The sequence below is a fragment of the Haliaeetus albicilla genome, chromosome 11 (genome assembly GCF_947461875.1).
Source record: "Haliaeetus albicilla chromosome 11, bHalAlb1.1, whole genome shotgun sequence".
Lineage (NCBI taxonomy): Eukaryota > Metazoa > Chordata > Aves > Accipitriformes > Accipitridae > Haliaeetus > Haliaeetus albicilla.
The window spans coordinates 36,535,223-36,553,801 of NC_091493.1; the positions used below are offsets into that span (position 1 = coordinate 36,535,223).

An 18,579-nucleotide genomic window follows, 5' to 3' on the forward strand; every position below is an offset into this window, starting at 1 on the left:
GTCATAAAAAAAAGATTGATGCATTTCATAGCCTAGCTGTCTACAGAGTAATAATAAAAAATCCTAAAATGTCACAGAGCAGCCCAATACCCCTTCTGGAAATGCTGCCATTCCAGATATCAGAAGAAACAAAAATCCAATCCAGTTACCATGGAAATAGGTCTCTCCCTTTGAAATATAAAGCCACCTAGCTAACTTCAATAAATTATGGCTGGATGAGCGCGGTAGCTTGACAGCAAAGGTAGCATTCAGCATGAGAACAACTGTCAACCTCTGTCTACTTTAGGATGACAGATTGCAGGGAGCAGAGACGCCAGCGTTGCCACCGGCTGAGCAGAGGCACAGATGACCTGGCAATGCTGCTGTTTACACAACCCCTTGAAACTATTGCCACAACCTGTGGAGCTGGTTTTAGCAAGAGTGGAAGAATCTGTGGAGAGAAAGGAAATGCTGAAAAGCCAGACAAGCTAGAGCAATATCTGGAGTGGTGCTGGGTGCATTGTCAGTTAAATAATTTTCAGCAGTGGTTCAATTTCGTCCATGTTCAGCCCTGGGTGTACTCGTTGATGGCAACAGGGCTCAGAAAAAGGGCTCCAGAGAAAAATTATCTCCTAAAGCATCCTTGGGGGCCAAGAAGGAGAGGCCATGATTGCCTCTGTACCCCGTGGGGGGGTACTCACTGTGCCTGAGGCACAGGGGCTCTATCTCGGTGCAAAACCCCGTTCCAGACCTTGGTGGGGCTGGAGCTGGCTCTGGCTCCGGCTCCGGCTGTCTCTCCCATCAGCAGTTATCTGTTCAGGGTGGCTTCTGGATAGGTACTGTTGGCAACAGAGGATTTTATAGACAATGTCATAACTGCATCCGTTACCGTAAGAACATACTAAAAAAGCCTTATTCTTGCACTGACTTCAATAAAAGTGTAAATCCTAGAAAGAATGGAATAAAGACACAAGTATTTTAAGTTTAAGACATGAGTTGGGCAGCTTTTGATGACAAGATATTCACAATCAGTTTACATCAGTAAACCATTGCATAATGTATACAATGTGCAAAGACTTTGGCTTCCTAGATGAAAAATTAGAGCAGTTGGAAGTTACAAACACTGAAATTTGTTCGAGTTCGGGACCAAATTTCCAGCTGCTTTAATCCCAATGGTCAATTTTAATCTTTCCTCCAATGTAAATAAAAAGTGACATTACTGAAGGCAGCGGAGTTTGCAGAATGTCACAAAGGGAGGTATAAAAAGCAAATCATGCTGGGAGATACTGGGAGCTCCTCAGAAGCAATGAGGTAGGAAAAATGGGGATTGTCCTAGAAGGATGACAGGTATTTCACCCAAGTAACTTACTGGAGTGATTAGTGCTGAAGTGAGCTCAGTTATTCTGCTCAGAAATCAACCTAAGACATTACAAAATATTTTTTTCTGAAGAAGATGTAAAACAGCATTCAAGGAACAACCTGGGAAAGGGACATCAACAGGCTAAAAAGCTGGAATTTGGGAATGTCACTAGAACCTTGTAATTTTACACATTTTCTAAATCTAAACATTCAAAGATTTTTGCATTCCTTCTAGATACTCTGAAATGTTAACCAATGTTTCTATTTTCCTTTTTAAATGTAGGCACAGAGTTGTTATTTTTGTTATCTATTTGAAATTGTGTAATGTAATATGGTGGATTATATAGAGATACCCTTATCTTTTAATAAATCTTTAATAATTGCTTCTTTCATTTTATCTTATGAGCTTAAAAGTTACAATGTTACTTGTTAACCAGGGTCTCCATACACTTCAATTCTTGTACATTTTTTAATGGCCACCAATATCACCCACTTCCCAGCCCTGCAAATTTTTCCCTGACTATACAGAAAACAAGAAAGCTCTTTGCTTTTACAAAGTAAAACACGTTTCGAGCATATATCCTTAAGGCTTACGAAGCTGACACACCGATCTTGAACCAGAAAAAGCTATGTCCTCTGCGCTGAAGGCAATGCTGAATTTTGCTCCCAAAGGAGAACGGCTCCTGCAGTGCCTTGACCTGCCCTGGTGCGAGAAGCCAGACAACCTTTCTCTTGATGCTTGCTGCTTCCTGAGCAGGGCTAATGTTTATTTGGGTGCGTGCAGAGATGACCCACGTGCCCAGTCCAGCCCCAGGGATGTCAGAGGGTGGCTTCCCCGAGAGTGGGACCGAGCCTAGCTGGAGAGGTGCTCCTCAGGCTGAGCTCCACATCCTGCACCAGCATGGACTGGGTCAGGATTAGGCTGTGTCGGCACACAATTGCATTGCAGCCGAATGAGCCACAGCGTCTGCTCTGGAGCTCACACCAGCTTTCGGCTTTAACACCACCTCCATGCCCGCTGCAGAGCACCAGGTGATACCTGATCTGGCACAATGCCTGCCAGGGCAGAAGTAAGCTGGGAAAATTGTTGACCCCATCTGAAATTATCAAATGAGCTTGTGCTGCTGCTGTGCTGTATGTCATGGGGCTGAGGCATTTTTGACCTTGTACTGGAAGTTACTGTCGTTACTCCTTTAATGTTAAACAGCACATTTTTAGATGCTGCTGCTTGGATGTCCACCTGCAGAGTTGTTCTTCCTATTAAAAACCTTGGTCTAAGACTCTGCCACTTATGTGAGCATCCCAGTGGGGACTGTTCCATGCTGGAGGAGCACATCCATAACTGGGTACCAACGAGAGGGGTCGAGGGCTGGTGGCACCAGCAGTGGGACTCTCACCGCCTGGCACACCTCCTCGATCTGCAACCTGGCACAGCCAGATGGAGAAACCCTGAGTGCCGTCACCTAGTGAGTCCCCAGCATGGGAAATCTAACATTAGATTAGCCATAGCTAAGTCAGAAGGGTGTGCCGAGGGTAGGGCATTGCAACTTTGGGATCTTGCTATAACTGAATGAAAACTTTCTTACTTCCACCCATCATGGACTGCGACTTAAGACTGTCACTCCGAGACTCTGAGTTCTTACAGCAAAGTAAAATGTTATGGCTCCGGGTAAAAGTACAAATGAGAGCAGCTTCAACCGTCTGTTTTGCTCCGTGCCATACTATCTAATATAAATGTAAATTATCTCTGTAATACAGTACGTAGTGAAAAAAAAAAAATAGTGTATCTCATTGCCTCTGTCTCACATTCTGTGTGCTCCAATAGAGTAACACTTTTTCTAGTATTAAATCATGTTTACATTGTTGTATACTTTCATATGCAGACCTCAAACACTTTACAAGGGAAGGTGTATATTGCTAACCAGCATCTGGTAAAGGATATCTGCTGAAGGAACAGCATCTCATCTGTGACACTGTCAGAAAGCAAACTCACGCGTCCTGACCTTCTATCGTCATCCCAAGACCACTAAAGCATTGAACGCTGGCTTTCTCTAGGGTATGCCGCTGCTGAGCCCAACGACAGACAGAAGCAAAGCACCGTCCTGAGCTGAGTAAGTGACTGCAACAACCGTGCAAGCTGAAAGCCCTCTGGGCGGTTTGCATATATTTCAGTGCAGAATACGCCCTTTTCTGAAGAAGATTAAGCTCTCATCTTTTAAGCTTTGGAATGAAAGAGATAGTCCTCAACTGAAGACAACATTTCAACCTTTTTATTACAGAGACACTATATTTTAAAGACAATTCACATTTTTTTAATGTGGAGTGGTTTGGGGCTAAAATAGAATAAGGGGGGGGGAAGGGCTTTTTGTTTTTCAGTAATAAACTTTATATCTAAAAATGGAAGAGAAATAAAAATGCACTGTTTGATAGAAAATGAAGAACCATCATATGTATTTTAGTATAATGCTACGCACATAGGAATGAGGAAAACAACTGCAACATAATAATATTAAAATCCTAGTGCTAACAAACTCAAAGTGTTTAAATATGACTTTCAGGGAAATGGAGTACTTAAAAGGCTGAGAAATTACTTCATCACTGTGTGTCAGTACTTATACACAGCAGTTACATCAGGGCACTTTTCTACCTCAGTATCAAATTAATAACAAGATCCAATGACTGGCAGCTGAAGCTTAATGAATTCAACCTCCATGTGAGATTAAATTTCCAAGCTCTGTCAACATAATTTCATCAGAAGAGATGTTTTGGCTCTCCCTTAGAGGCTTTAAAATGCATATTGTAAATATGCTTTAAAGCAGCTTTTGAGTTAAACTCTCTGCTTATACGTGCAAGGATTGTAATCCTTCTGCTCCTTTCCTCCCCCTGGGAGGCGTGAAGGGAAGAGGTTTGTCTGTGTTGCCCTCAAGGTGCCCATCACACACACAGTTTTGCTGTAAGGCAATGACAGTAGGGAAACCTCCTTCTACAGTGCTTTAGCTAATTACCCGCAGGGATGGAGAGTATGTTTTTCCATCACTACCCGTTAGCTAGGGATAGCTCGGGGATCAGTGTTGTTATCTTGTCAAGCTTCAGAAACTGTCCCTAACAGGAGGTGAACAAGGGTGTACTCCCGAGGTGGAGAAGACAACCTTGTTTTTTACACTCCATCTTGCTCACATGTTTGAAGTCACAGCGACTGGCAACCCTGAGGTACAAGGGGTGGTTCTTCCCCAGGTCATACTGAGAGGAACCCTGGAGAATTTTTGTCTATCTCTAACTTATGCCAAATAATTTAATCAGGTAATAAATATTACCTAATCAATCCCATGCCACGGCCAAAAACTCAGACATTCATCCTCTGGGATAAAGTTTAATGACTGAAAAGCTTTCCTTGGTTGCTAACACTGAAGGTGTCAGCAGAGTAATGACCTTGCCTGATCATAGCTTCTAAGAAAAGTAGTCCCATTGAGTTCAGTAACACCCCTCTTAAAATAGTGCACAGGACGCATACTGCATGTGGATGGAATTTGCAATATTGAACTCATAAAAAAAGAATATAGTGAGAGCATTTTGCTCTACACTTAGTAATTCACTGGCCAGGCTTTTTCCTGTTTTCCACTGTAACATAACTGTTAGTTTTAACAAAACGGTTTTGTCTAAGGCAGAATTAATTTCTTTAGAGCAATGAAGTGAGGTTTTGTTCATAGTTCTTTATTTCTGCATATGTATAAAGTTGCTGAACTTCCTCTGCTGAATAAAATTAACCATCATGAAAATACAATTAGAAAAGTTAAGAATTGGGATATTTTGGAATTGTTGAATATTTGTGCTTCATTGCCAAGACATGCAGGATGTGTATTTATATATACAGGGCATATGTATGATATGCATATTTATATCTGTATATTTGCATATACATAGATAGATAGATAGATAGATACCTGTTACTCCTTTGGGAATTACTGTTGTACACATGTGTTCTGCCATATGTGAGTTTCCATACCTTGTGAAATAAACACTTGTTCTTAAAGGTGCATATTGCCGCAGGTCACCCACCAAATGTTTATTATAGACTGCATTTTTGAGTATCTGGAATCCCAGCAGGAATTGATGTCCAAACTCTCTTACCCATTTCAGTGATGAGAATCACAAGCAGCTCGTGACTAAAGGATCTGTACGAAGGGGCCTGCCACTATTTTTTGCCAGGCATGAAGACTCTTGTGAGAATACCTGCCAGCTTTTGAAAACTATGAATAGAGACAATTGGAGAGGAAATAAGTGCCTGTCTCATAATCCTGCTGGAATATACTGTGCTCCAAGCCAGTTTCTAAATTGAAGTCAGTGGCATTGCATGGGCAGAAGCCAGTACAGATTTTAATCCTGAAAATTTGTAGAAATTGCAGGGTGGGTAAAAAAATAGATTCTGTCCTTTGTAATCTTTGCGCACCTACTTTGTATTGTGGAAGAATGGGAAAGTATCTGCATGACCTAATCACTTCAGATTTGAAGTCTATCTGTCTGTCACCACAATTTCTTTCAGTTGTTACATTTGCACACTCAACAGAAAAGAATACTGAAAATATGGGATTGCCTGGAAATCAGTCAGCTCAGCTGAGCTTTAAGTAGCCTGTGTGCCAGTAGTGGACAGTACACCACCATAACACTGCAGCTATGAGCAGCTTCTTGCTGAAATAAAGTTTTGTTTTAAATCAAGGCATTAGAGTTGACTATACTTATGTTTCTATGCACATGGTGGTCTTGGACATCAAAGATTGATACCTAAATGGTTTAGCGTACACAACGTGCCCTGTTGTGCTCACCTGAACTGTGTGTGTAATTCATGGAGGAAAAAAATCTTTGCCTTCAACCTTCTTTTCATCCTTTAAAATCATTATGTGAAAACAGAGGAAAAGGTTAAAGGAGGTATTAAATACCGTGAACCTGTACTAACCTTGTGTAAGATCAGTCTGGTTTATCTGCACAATACTCTCAGAGGCTCTGAAGGACATGTCCTCGCTCCTTTGCCACACGGAGTAGGAAGGAATAAGCAGTGGTCCTAATTCAATGGGGAGAGGAAAAACTAAACTCAGGGATTATGTCAACAGCAGCAATGCTCACTTGAATTAAATCTGTGTTATTATTTCAAAATTTCATGTTTGTTTTGCAGGAGAGTATAGAGACTCCCAGTAGGTTCTTCACAGTTGTATCCACTGAATTAAATGTTCACGAACATGAAAATGCTGAGCAGGATAGAAGGCCGCTTTAAGTTAGCCTGCTGATATTGACTTCAAGGATCTGACCCACAGTGCCTGACTTCAAGGCTTTTTATTATTGACTACCAAATTTATGGCAAGCATAGAGATCAATATACATGTGTTCCAGGCATAGCTGTAAACTGATGTATTTCAGTATACCAATTAGCCACAGAGTATTTCTTCTTCAGCATTACAGGCATAAAAGATAGAAGGTTTATAGCCAATTTTAAAAGCATTCAGAAGTCTGTATGTCTGGGGAGAGGAGATTGGCAGAGCCATGCACTGGGTATGGAGGGATGGGTGTCAGTGGCAGCTGACTTCTCCATCTCACACTGGTCAATGGCTGAGCTCTTCATTTTTTTGGTTCCCCACATGCATATCTTGTGAATATACTTTTGTGAACCGTGCAACTAACAGAATTTGGCTATTTTAAAAAGTCTGTACCTCAGCTTAAGCAAAGATAGCTCTTTACATACATTATTTTCTCCTCACTAAATTGCAAACATCAGAAGAATTAGGCCATCTCGAAAGGAAGGTTGCAATAGTCTTCCATGGTGGAAAATACGGTAAGCTACAATATGAGGTTTGCTACCTGATTCCAGTATAATATATTCCCTCTTTTAAATGTGTTCATCTTCTTTTCTCCTTTCCTGAGTCCTATTATCACAATGCATGGTTATTCAAACCATGGAAGGCTGGAGAAAGTTCTTGCAGACTGTCGACAGTCATGGTTTTCGGTCTGCCACCTTCTGCATGTGTGTTATGAAAAGGCTTTTGATTGCACGGCTTTTTGATTGCAAAAAGGGCATATCGTTTTTGCAAAGGGCTCTTCCACACGCAGCACAATGGTGGGCCACATCCTGCAGTCGTTTAATGAGCTGCCACAGTCATGATAGTTCTGTCAGCACGAGAAATGTCAACTCACGACCTAAGCAGGGGAGGGATGTGGTGCTGGCTACTGTTAATTGTCTTACATTAACTCCAGTAAAACAGTGTTAAGTGAAAATCATCAAAAAAATGTACGAATAATTGTGAATGGGAGTCCAGACTGAGAAGCTTCTGGCTCGTGCAGCTGCAGAGTGTGGGACCTAGCCAGGGTTTGATAGGAAAAAGTTGCCATGGGAATGGTACGGCATTGTTTGCGGCTGACTTCAGCTTTTATTGTTGTGCTCTGATTACAGCTTTTGTTTCTCTGTGAAGTACGGTTGTTAAATGCCAGCTTGAAACAAAGATGTATTTACAGGCAACGGCTGAGTTCAGATGACTTCTATTTTTAGAGATATCACTGCTTTAAGCTAGGAAAAAAAATTTCCCTATTAGTAGTTCAGAAAACCCTAAGTATTTGGGGTTTAAATTTAGTATACACTTAGAAGAGAAGTAACCTCCCATTACAGCTGGTTACATATCATTACTGGAAATTGTTATTCGTCACTAGGATGATAGTGACCGATGGCTTCAAGAAGCTTTGAGGTAACACCTGAAGCGACAAGCCTTCTGCAAGCAGAGACGTGAGGGGGAAGAGTCTCCACACCTCCAGACGGATAATTCCTCTTCTGCCGGTCCCCCTCCACCAAATCTACTATGAAGGCCACGGTAACCGCATGTTCAAGAGCACAGCTGCAGAAAAACGACTTTCAGCGGTGTCACACGTAAGGCCCCAGGGCCGACCCTCACCGCCGGCCGCGCCTCAGCAGCCGCCTCCCGCCCCGCACCAGGCCCCGCCGCGGACTACAACTCCCGTCAGGCATTGCGACGCCTAGCCGGAGCCTCCCCCTCCGCACTACATATCCCAGGAGGCTCCGCGGTGCCGGCCTCTCCCACCCGGTGCCGCCCGGGAGGTGGGGCTGCGGCGCATGCGCACGGCGGGGCGGGGGCCTCGGCGGTGTCGCCGCGGTCGGTAGTGGCGGCGGCGGCGGCGAAGTTACTTCTGAGGGAGGAGGGGGCGGGAAGAGAAAGGGCCGCCCGCCGCGCCGGGCCGAGACGAGCCGGGCCGGGAGGGGAGCGCGGCAGGAGGCGGCGGGTCCCCGCGCCGCCCGGCTCTCCTCACGGGGGACTCCCGGACTGCCCTGGACTCCAGTAAGTGCCTCGGCCCGGGGCGGGGGCGATGAGGCGGGGCCGGGGGGGGGTAGCTGAGGCGGCGGGGCTGCCCGGCCCGGCCCGGCCCGTCGGGGAAGGCGCCTGGCTGATGCTTTCCCTTCCCTGCTTGGCTGGTGCTTGGGCGGGCAGGGCACCGTCCTGTCCCCTCGACGGCTCTGCCTTTGTGTCGCTCCTCCGTCGGAGCCGCTTCGTGCCGTTCCCTTCCCTCCTCCCTCCTCTCCTCCTTCCTCTTCGTTTTCCCTCGAGGCCGCCGCCTTGGTGTGGGGGCTCTCCCCGTGTTTCACCTCGGGGGCAGCGCATAGGAGGCCGTGGCATAATTGCCCTGGTGAAGCAGTCAGGGCTCTGTCACATCCCCAGAGGTAAGAGGATGATCTCACTACCCGTAATATTTTTTTTTTTTTTTTCTTCTCCTCTCTTCTTCTCAACTTCGTTCTTTGAGCATGATGGGAAGGAGCGATCTTATCTGGGCAGAGCCCTGCAGTGATGATGGTGCCTGCGAGGGTGTCGGCTCCCCCAGCACCCCGCCTGCTCGGCTGCCAAGCCGGGCCTCTCTCGGTTTTGCTCGCCTTTCCTATTAGAAATCCTAAGCTGCAGCTTCAGGGAGAGCCGAGCGTGACTGGGACGGCTGACGTTTAGTGGCTGGTTTGGCTTCAGCTCTCGAAGGCGCTAGTTCTGAAGAGGGCTATTTTGGAAAGCTGTTGCCCGTGCTAGCAGTGCAAGCCTGCGCCTTTGAGGTGTATTCTAGCTTAGTTGTAACCTGGGCTGGTTATTTACCTAAAGCGTCTTTAAATGGTTAACTTGACTATAAATGAACGTTAAACTGTAACTGATATTGTCATATTTGCAGTTTTTAGCACATGTAAAATTCCAGATGGGCATTTGACATGCTACTAACTTAACACAGGCTTAAATGCTGTATGTATTATGCAATTCCCTTAGGTGTAACTAATGCATAACCTTCATAAAAGGCATTGTATTATTGCATAAAACATTTGCAAAGTAACATCAAGAGGACCACAATTTCTCTTTGGGGAACAGGCTCCTGTTTTGAGGCCTTTTTTAAAAAAAACCTCTAATCACTAATCAAGGTACTGTGTTAGTTTATAAACAAGCAAAAAAGAACAGTTTATATTCAAGTGGGGAAACAGTTATTAATTTGTTAGGTGGAGCATTACGAATTAGGCATGAGCAAAACGGTGTTGCTTATCTGAGTAAAGCTGAGAGGGAGAGTTACTTTTTTTTTTTAGATTCTTAAGAGCTAGATCTCTCCATGCTTCACCTTCTTGCAAAAGCATAGTACTTTTAAAGAGACTACTAGACATCCCTGCATATAGTAAGCTGAATGGTATCAGCTTTTTTGTTGCCTTCTGACAAATTGCTTACTTTCCTAAAAGAGGCCATAATGTCTGTAAAGATAAATTTTCTGTTCTCTTCTTATTATCCAATCCCATATATGACACTGGAAGACAGAGCCATATTTGATCATACAGTTTGGGCCTGTGAGTTGCCAGGAATAGCTTCTCACTGTTGAATCCAGCAGGCTTTGGGTTTTTTTTGTTTGATTTGTCCAATTCTTTTTTATACTTGGGCTGTGCTCATTATGATGCAGCATAAACGCAGTCTTTACTGAGATGAAGCTGTGCATGGTAGCTTTGGCTGTTTGCTCTATGATGAGTTACTCTGTCTTAATGAGTTTACTATACTGCACTTTCAAGGATGGGGTTTTTTAATACTTTTGATTTGAAAGTAGTTATGAAGTATGATGAAGTCTTGTATCAGTTTATTTCACAACTGAGTTACAAGTGCAACTTCAAAGCAAATTCAGTAGTCCTTGAGAAGGTCTATAAATCCAGTTATGTCTAAGAGACTTCTTCAAGTTTTGTCGCTTGTTCTCATGAGGCTTCATGTAAGATAAATTCACAGGCCGCTCACTGCATTCTATGAAGTTAACAGTGGGTTTGGAACAGTGAACTTGCCTTTTAGGTCCCTGCAGTCTTGTCTCCTGCTTCTGGTTGTTATTTTTACTTGACTTGACAGAGTCACACAGGTAATGATACGTAAAACTGTCAGAGAAGCGTAGAAGTGCTGTTTTCCTGTTTGTCACATGCGTAAGTGTTAAAAGTGGGCTGAAATCTCTCATGGTAGGGAGAGATTCTTAGCCGGGTTGATATATGGAAGAGAGCCTTTTAATTCAGGGATAAATAAGCACTGATGCTGCAGAAGGTGATAATTCAAGAGATGATACATGGGGATTTTGTGTACCCTAGATATCACTGAATAGTAGACTGCTGGAGAAGAGCTTTGCATAAAAAGTAAAACTTTCCGTGACTCTCGTGGGTTTTTTTTGCAGTATTAAACATTGAGATTTTATTTTGTTAGTGTAGAAAATTTAATTTCAAGTTAGTAGATTGCAGAGATGAAATCTATTTTCTTAAGGTATTTCTGTGTTTTATAACTACAGTTGGCCTTATGTTTCATTATATAGCTATGCATTTCAAGGGCAGAAATAAAGATGCACAGTAGGTCACTGAGAGCTATATTGCAGTGTTTAAATGTTTCAGAGGAGCAGATGCTTTGATAGAAATTAGAGAATAGACAAAGAAGAACCAGCATATGAAGAAAATAGGAAGCATCTTAATGCTTTTCCTCCTCCTTCTCTGCCCCTGTATTTATTCTTCCTCGGGAGTAGTAACTGAGTGACAGAAGGCAGACAAACACATGGGGAATAAGGAAGGTGTGTATATGAGGAAAAGACCTGAATGCAGGAAAAGGCCTTGGTTTTTCCAGCTAGCTGTGGCTTATTTCAGAAGGCAAGAGAGCTATATCGGCAGAAATAATAAAGGCTGACTGTCTGACAGAGAGTTAGTGTAGGAGAGAGGAAGTGCAAAATTCAGTTTTTATTGACTGTAACATTAGAGAAAACTTGAGGATGTTACTGAAATGTGAACAGATCTCTACTTGTAATGCAGTCTCCAGTGTAGTGTTGGACATAGCCCAAAATGCCAGGCCTGCAAAATTCTTAATCTATTTTAGTAGATTTAGAATTCCATTGATGTCTCTATTACTAAATGTTCCTGGTTATTTAAGCTGACAGTTATCATAGTAAATGTAGTCCCTTCAAAATGCAGCAAACCAGGAGCATTGGGAAGTGAGTGCATGTTGTAAGTGAGAAGTTTCCTTGCATGCTGTGGTGTGCTCTTTCTTGTATCCAGCTGTAAGTCAGTGTTTGTCTAAACAATGACTTGTGATACAACAGCATGTATCTTTCTTGCAAGATGGTTTGGGATTTTTTGTTGGTTCCCCCCCCCCCCCCGATAATTATGAACAATAGAAACATTCTTAGAAAATACTTACTGGGGTTTGGAGCCAAATAAACCTTTGTGCAGTTGTATAATTGCGTGAAAATACAGGATAGTAACTTACTTCAGCGCCAAACTATGGGAATTTAGGTAACCAGCTTTAGCATAAAACATTTTACAAAGTGGAGCAAGTGCTGTAGATGTCACCAGGAGACAAACGACATAAGAAATACAACAGTCAGTACATGCATTCTTTTGGTTTTGAGCCTAAATGCAACAAGACATGGCTAGAAGCATTGCTCTCAATGCTTTAGAAAATTAGGTAAGAAACATAAACATCAAAATTCTAGTGAGCTTATCTGACATACAGAAATAATGTAACTGCTTTAAAAAAATTGACTGCTGAAAAGGTCAGAGTAACAAGTATGGTTCAAGTTCAGGTTTTGAAGTTACACTGTAATGCATGGAATGACTGAGATGAATTGGAATGGGAGATACCGCTGACCTGTTTCAAAATTTTTTTCTACTGTTACACTGATCTCTCAAATTAGGACTTCGAAAATTTATAAGTCTAAGGTCATCTCGATACATGCTGTAGCCTAACTTTGAGAAACATTTAGATACATATTTGTATATGGCTCAATTTTATAAATAACACTTTCCTGTTAGTGCTAGGTAAAGCAGCAGGGTTTTGTTGCTGTTGAGGAAGGAAGCTTGGTTCATTGTCTCAGCACTAAGCAGCATTTTCTCCCTCCAGGGACTTGCAGAAGCATCTAGAACGTGTAGGTGTTTCTTTAATCTTGGAGAAGGAACTTATTAAGCTTTCTGTTGCAGAACTGTATGAGCCACTTACTTTTAACAGATGTTATCTGCATGAGTAGGGAGTTGCAGGTCTGGTAGACATTCGTGGCATTCAACAGTTTAAACAGTTTTCAGGTTTGAACATATGCCTTTGCCTTGAAAATCTGAATAGTTTCAGGTATTTTATGTAGAAGAAAGGTGGTTTGATGGTGAGGTTGCTTGCTCTGGGACTTGGGAAACAGGTTCAGCTCACTTGTGTTGCCAAAAGCTTCCTGTGTGGCCTGGGACAAGCTGCTTCTCTGTCCCTCTGTTCTCATACTGAAACTGCAGAGCAGTAGCAACTCGCTGCATCGCAGAAGTGTTAGAAGGATATGTCAGTCAGGTTTTGATGTGTTCAGGTGCAGTAGTAATGTGTGGCATATAACTCCGTTGTGCTAGGAGGAAGAGGTTGAAGAGACTGCTAGGGGTAAGCTCCAGGCAGACAGAGTAAAATCAGAAGAAAAATAAGCGGGGGGGGGGGGGGGGAGTTCTGACTGGAAATCTCTTGGATCAGTTAAAAACAGAGAAAGCAAGTCCTTAAAACTTTAAGGAGCACTGCATTGCTTTGTTTGTTTAACAAAGTATATAAAAAAAATAATGCTTAAAATACCTGAATGAACCAGGCAAATCTTTTTTCTATTATGATTCTGCCACACGGGGAACAGCAGCAAAGCTGTCTCTGTTCCTCTGTCGACTGTTCTCTTCTTTGGAAAGTGCTTTTAATTCTAGCTAACCATTACATCCAAATGTTTTAGCTGTCAATTTTGTTCATTTGTTCTGCTGGCATGATAGGCAGCATCTCTTAAATTCAGTCCAATTTACTGACTTTCCATGTGAAAGAGGTTGAGAAGATAGCTTCTCTGCCCCCCCACTCCTCCAAGGGGGAAAAGAATTTGCAGTCACCTCTGGAGAGCACTGTATTCAGTAACTTTATAGAGCTAAAAGTATTTTGGATTTTAAATCCTTCTGGTGGAAATACAAGATGGCATTGCCATTGCTATAAACTGAAAATATAGACTAGACAGCAATTATCAAGCTTTGCAAACGTGTTTTCATTGTTGAGAGTCAACACTCCCAGGAACAGTCTCTCTATACTGACAGATAGGCGATAAATTCATTAGTTTAATATGTAATTGTTTTGATGTGTATGCTCTCCATGGGTGCTTTGGTACCCACCACATTTACATCCCATGTCCAAGAAAATATGTTTGAACTTGTTCAGGCTAGTGACTTAATTACGTGTTCTTCTGTTAAGCGCTAAAACAGTTACATGTCAGGTTTGTTGTAAGACTGAGCAGTCCTCTTAAAACTGCACTTCAAAAGATGTTGTTAAATATATTGGTTAACTCTTTAGGGAGGCTTATAATAACAAATGGAAACTTAGGCTGTACTCATAATTAATCTGGCAAGTTATTTCCATAGCTGGTAGACTCAGTGCCTGTATGTGCACTGGTGCTGCAAAGTTAGGTAGCAGTGCTTAAAGGATGTTCTTGCTTCAGAAGTGTTCCTGCTTATTCAGGACTTCAGGCTTTGGTTATTTATTTTTTTTTCTCATTAATCTTTTTTTTTCTCTTCCTTAAATGGGGTTCACTGTAGGTGCTGTGTTTTATTTATATTGTCTTGCTAATTTGTGCTGGTGGCCTGATTTTTGGGTGGAGGAGCAGGATTTCTTAGGGAGATCCATTTGCTCCCTTCTTGGGGGAAGGCTGCAGTACAGTATGTTGAAAACCAGTGTGTTGCATACTCATGGTAAGTTCAGGATTTCCAGGCATGTTGTTGCACATACACAGGATTTGTGATTCTTCTGGAGTATTTCCGTCTTGCTGTGTATAGGTCAGGCAGCAATCCTGCAAAGTGCCAGGAGCCTGATGACTTCCTGGTAGTATTGGGATTACTCTGTAGGTGGAGCATTGTTATTCTCCATATGCATCGTAATTTATGCTTGGAGAAACACCAGTGTCAATGCAGAACAACAGCTGTGCAGTAAACTGGTATTTTTGTCACTGCACAAATAAGAAGAAAGGTAAGGAAGAAGGTCAGCAACCACACATGGGCTGTACCGGGTGTGAGGACAATTTGTTGGGCTCACAGCTTGCTTCCAAGGAGCAAGACTGCTGGAAATAAATTGTGAGAGAAGTTATAGTGAAGTATGCTTCAAGTGAAGTTTTAGTGTGGTGGCACTATTCTACAAAACCTATCATTGCAGATAAGCTTTTACCTTTATGGGGTTTCTTTCTGTGTCAGGTGAGACTTTTATTATATATAGCAGAGTGGGATTTCATTTTCTTAATTTAAGAAGTATAAAAAAGCAGAGCAGGGTGAGGTAATGACCTGAAAACCTTGCCATTTCATGGGAGCTTAATTTTCTCCTGCTTTGTTTTTTCCTCCTTAATTTTTTCACCATGGTAAACAGGAGCTGGCATGTGTTCTGTAAATGAGTATTGGGTCACTTACATGAAACAGACAAAGCCTGATTCTTCCTAAAGAACTTTCACTAAACTTGCATTTACTGATAAGCTCTTGAGATTAGTCCTAATTTCTCTGTGAATCCTTATGTAGTACTAACATGATTGATAAGCAAGCTGGATTCTGGAGGAGATACCTAGTCTTCACAGTAGCGGGAATTTTGGCCCACGTAGTGGCTTATGCAATGAACTGAACATGGTGTGCACCATCAAGTCCCACAGTATTAAAATAACAGTGAGGTGAAATCTTAATGGCAACAATTTTACCTTCCCAAAGTATTAATGTTGATGAACTGTTGCATTTTTTTTATTCTGCATTGAATTTGCTAAATTAGATCTATAAAAATCAAATTTGATAATCAGTTACTTGCTTTGGTTTCATTAAATCCTTTTATTTTTAAAAAAGGTCAAACCAAGTATTCACCTGATAGTGTTCTTTTCATTATTTGATACTTCAAATGAATTGAAAAATCAGTTACTTGCAGTCCTTGTTAGACTCCACAGTTTGGTTACGAGCATTCAAAAATATGCTTGCTTGCTATGTTCTGAGCTCACTGTAGAGAAAATTGTTAAATGTTGTCTTAAGTTTGTGTTCAGATGACCTGTAATATGCTGTGCTACTAGTAGACATATGTAATGTGAAATCACAGTTCACAGCTATTCAGAGCTGGCTTTAGTGTGTCTGATATATGTACAGTTTAATGGAATTAATCTCAGTATGATATTCTTGCATTTACATTTGGAACTTGCCTTTGGAACTATATGTAAAATGTAATCTTTTACTATTGCAATGCTCTCTTAGGTTTCCCTCTGTTTGGCTTCTACCCAATGTTTTCAGCACAATGTCTTGGTGCTACTGAGGCAGATTTTTTTTTTTAAGTTGTACTTTCAAAATTACTTTAACACACTCTTGTACCTGCTGCTATTTTTTTAACAATGTAAAGAGTACCCTGTGAAAACTGAAGAAGGTATTTTCAACTTGTTAATTTCATAACCAGTTGGCCTTTTGATTTTTTTTGTGTACTTCACAGGTAGAAGGTCTATGTTTGTTTGTGCTGGTGAGTTTGTACCCAGCATTCACAGTGAAAATCAGCAACAGTGGCTCAAAAATGGCAAACTTTTTTTTTTTAACCAGCCTCATCTTCTTTTTGCATTGAACTTCCTCAAGTAAAATAAGTTTCATCAGGATTTGTAGGTTGATGGAGATAGTCTTTGTGTTTCAAAGTCATTGGGATGCTTTTGAGACTCCTGCCCTTTCATATTTGAAGACAAGTTTGGGTTGAATTTGAAATAGCTGGCAGTGTGTGGAATTTGAGTTCTCAGAGTGGTTGGCCTAGATTAAACTGGTACTGGTAATGGAAATTAAACTTTTTTTTTACTGATAAGTAACTAGTAATAATAAGCAATCCTAATAAGTAATGTGCTTACACACTGCTTAATTTTTAATTTGGTTTAGTTCTCATGAATGGAACAATTTCTATAGACTAATCATGTAAGCATTTTCGAGAACAAGGACTTAATTTGTCATGTTTGGAGTTTTACATGCAGCATGCACTTACAGTTTTGAAAAGGCCTGTAATAACATTAAAAATAACAGTAAATAATAATCAACTCTGAACCTGCATTATTAAGCATTTTAACTAGTCTGTAACTGAAATTAATAAGCTTTTAAAAATTCGTTTTGAGGATTGTATGAGATAAGTCAAAGTAAATTAATGTAACTATATTTTGTTTTCCTCTGTTGTACTCATCTCTGGTTATATCTCATTTTGAGTAACTTTTTATTACTTAGACTTAATATGAAGTGATGAAAACTGTACTTCTGACTGTTGTGAAAACTTTGTGTTATTGAACATATTCTTTCATTGTCTTTTAACTTTGTTATTTTACTTTATTGCCTTCTAGGCTAGTCATCACTCATAAGTTATTAATAGATAAATTTCAAGAGTGTCTTTTAGAATGGCCTCACTGCACAGGATGCTTCCTTCTATTTGCGTTAGCTCAGTGCATTTAGAAGGACAATTAAAATACTTGTTTTAGCTAGGCAAAAACCATTAATAGGTGAAGTTTTTTGTTTTGGCTGTCTTAAGAGATTGGTGATAGAGAGGGATTTTGCATCTTGTTTTCATCATATCCCTCATTTCATCATATCCCAAAGCTTTTGGCTGCTATTGTAGATACCTAAAAATGGAGGAAAGTAGTTAGATTAAGAGCATGAAACATCACTTACAGAAATTCCTGCAAAAGTCTTTAAGGAAGTACCAGTCTGTTCCATCGGGAAACTTGGAGATCAGTATTTGAAATAGGCCAGTGCACAATGGATTCAGATAACTTTGGAACATTTTCCTCAGAATTCCAATCTTCCCCTAAAACATATGGAATTTTTTACCTAGACAAAGGTAACTTTACTGCAGTTTAGCCTAAAGATGAAGAGCTTGTGCATGGATTGATGTTGTCTGTGGTGAATGATTGCGGCTTTCTGGCAAGCAGTGTGTCTGGAGTTGGGAGGCAGACCAAAATGGCAGTGAAAAACCTTAACTGCCAGCGTAGTAGGGAGGGAGGCAGTGGTCTGTGTTCATTAACTGCATGCATCTTTTGTGGTTAACTTCATCTCAGTTGTTTCTCACTTCAGTTTGAGCCAACTGTTTCTCACTGGCATATTATTATACCAAGGGGTATAATTGGGGTGTTGCAGGTTTTACTGGATTCAATCTGTACTGAAAGAAGGTATATCAAACTGTATGCTTTGCTGCTTTTCAGTTGTAAAATGTATATTTTAATAAATGTTTGTTATATGTGGATGTTGAAAGCACTCGGGATTAATGCTGTATCATTTAAGTAGTAGATAGTATGGAGTAAAATTATAGTCACTTGACTTGCTGAGGTACACTGGAAAAGAAGGGAACAGTTGGCTTATCCTGATTTAACAAGTATTCCTGCAAAACAGCAGATCAGATGTGTTTTGAAGACAGAATGATGACTGAGTAAGACTTAAGTGCAAGATAAGACTGCTGGTTTTGTTAGATGATTCATCACTGCAAACGATGATTCTTCTATATTGTGGCCTGGTTGGAAGTTGCATTAGATACTGGGGGTGGGATGTATTGTTTGATTTGCCTCATAGTTTGATCAGGGGTAGGAGAGGTCAATGCTGCTGGTACTTATTCCATTTTTTTTTTTTAATTTTGAATATTAACTTCTTATGCTTAGGAGTTCTCTTCCAGGTGAATACTGGCCTTTTGCAACTGCTTTTTCCTTCTTCTTGACCACTTTAGAGAAGGAATC

The 18,579-nt window shown here is 41.1% G+C and overlaps 1 protein-coding gene across 10 annotated transcripts in view; it reads left to right on the top strand.

The window, feature by feature from the left end:
- Positions 1-8,481: 8,481 nt before the first annotated feature.
- PLEKHA1 (pleckstrin homology domain containing A1) overlaps positions 8,482-18,579 on the top strand; it is a 41,156-nt gene continuing 31,058 nt past the window's right edge. For 5 of the 10 annotated variants that reach the window (XM_069797153.1, XM_069797151.1, XM_069797161.1 and 2 more), the window contains exon 1: positions 8,482-8,669. The gene's annotated coding sequence lies outside the window, so the exon portion shown is untranslated. Of the gene's footprint in view, positions 8,670-8,820; positions 9,050-18,579 lie in introns of those variants that run through there. The other 5 variants (XM_069797155.1, XM_069797160.1, XM_069797156.1 and 2 more) reach the window with 4 other exon arrangements.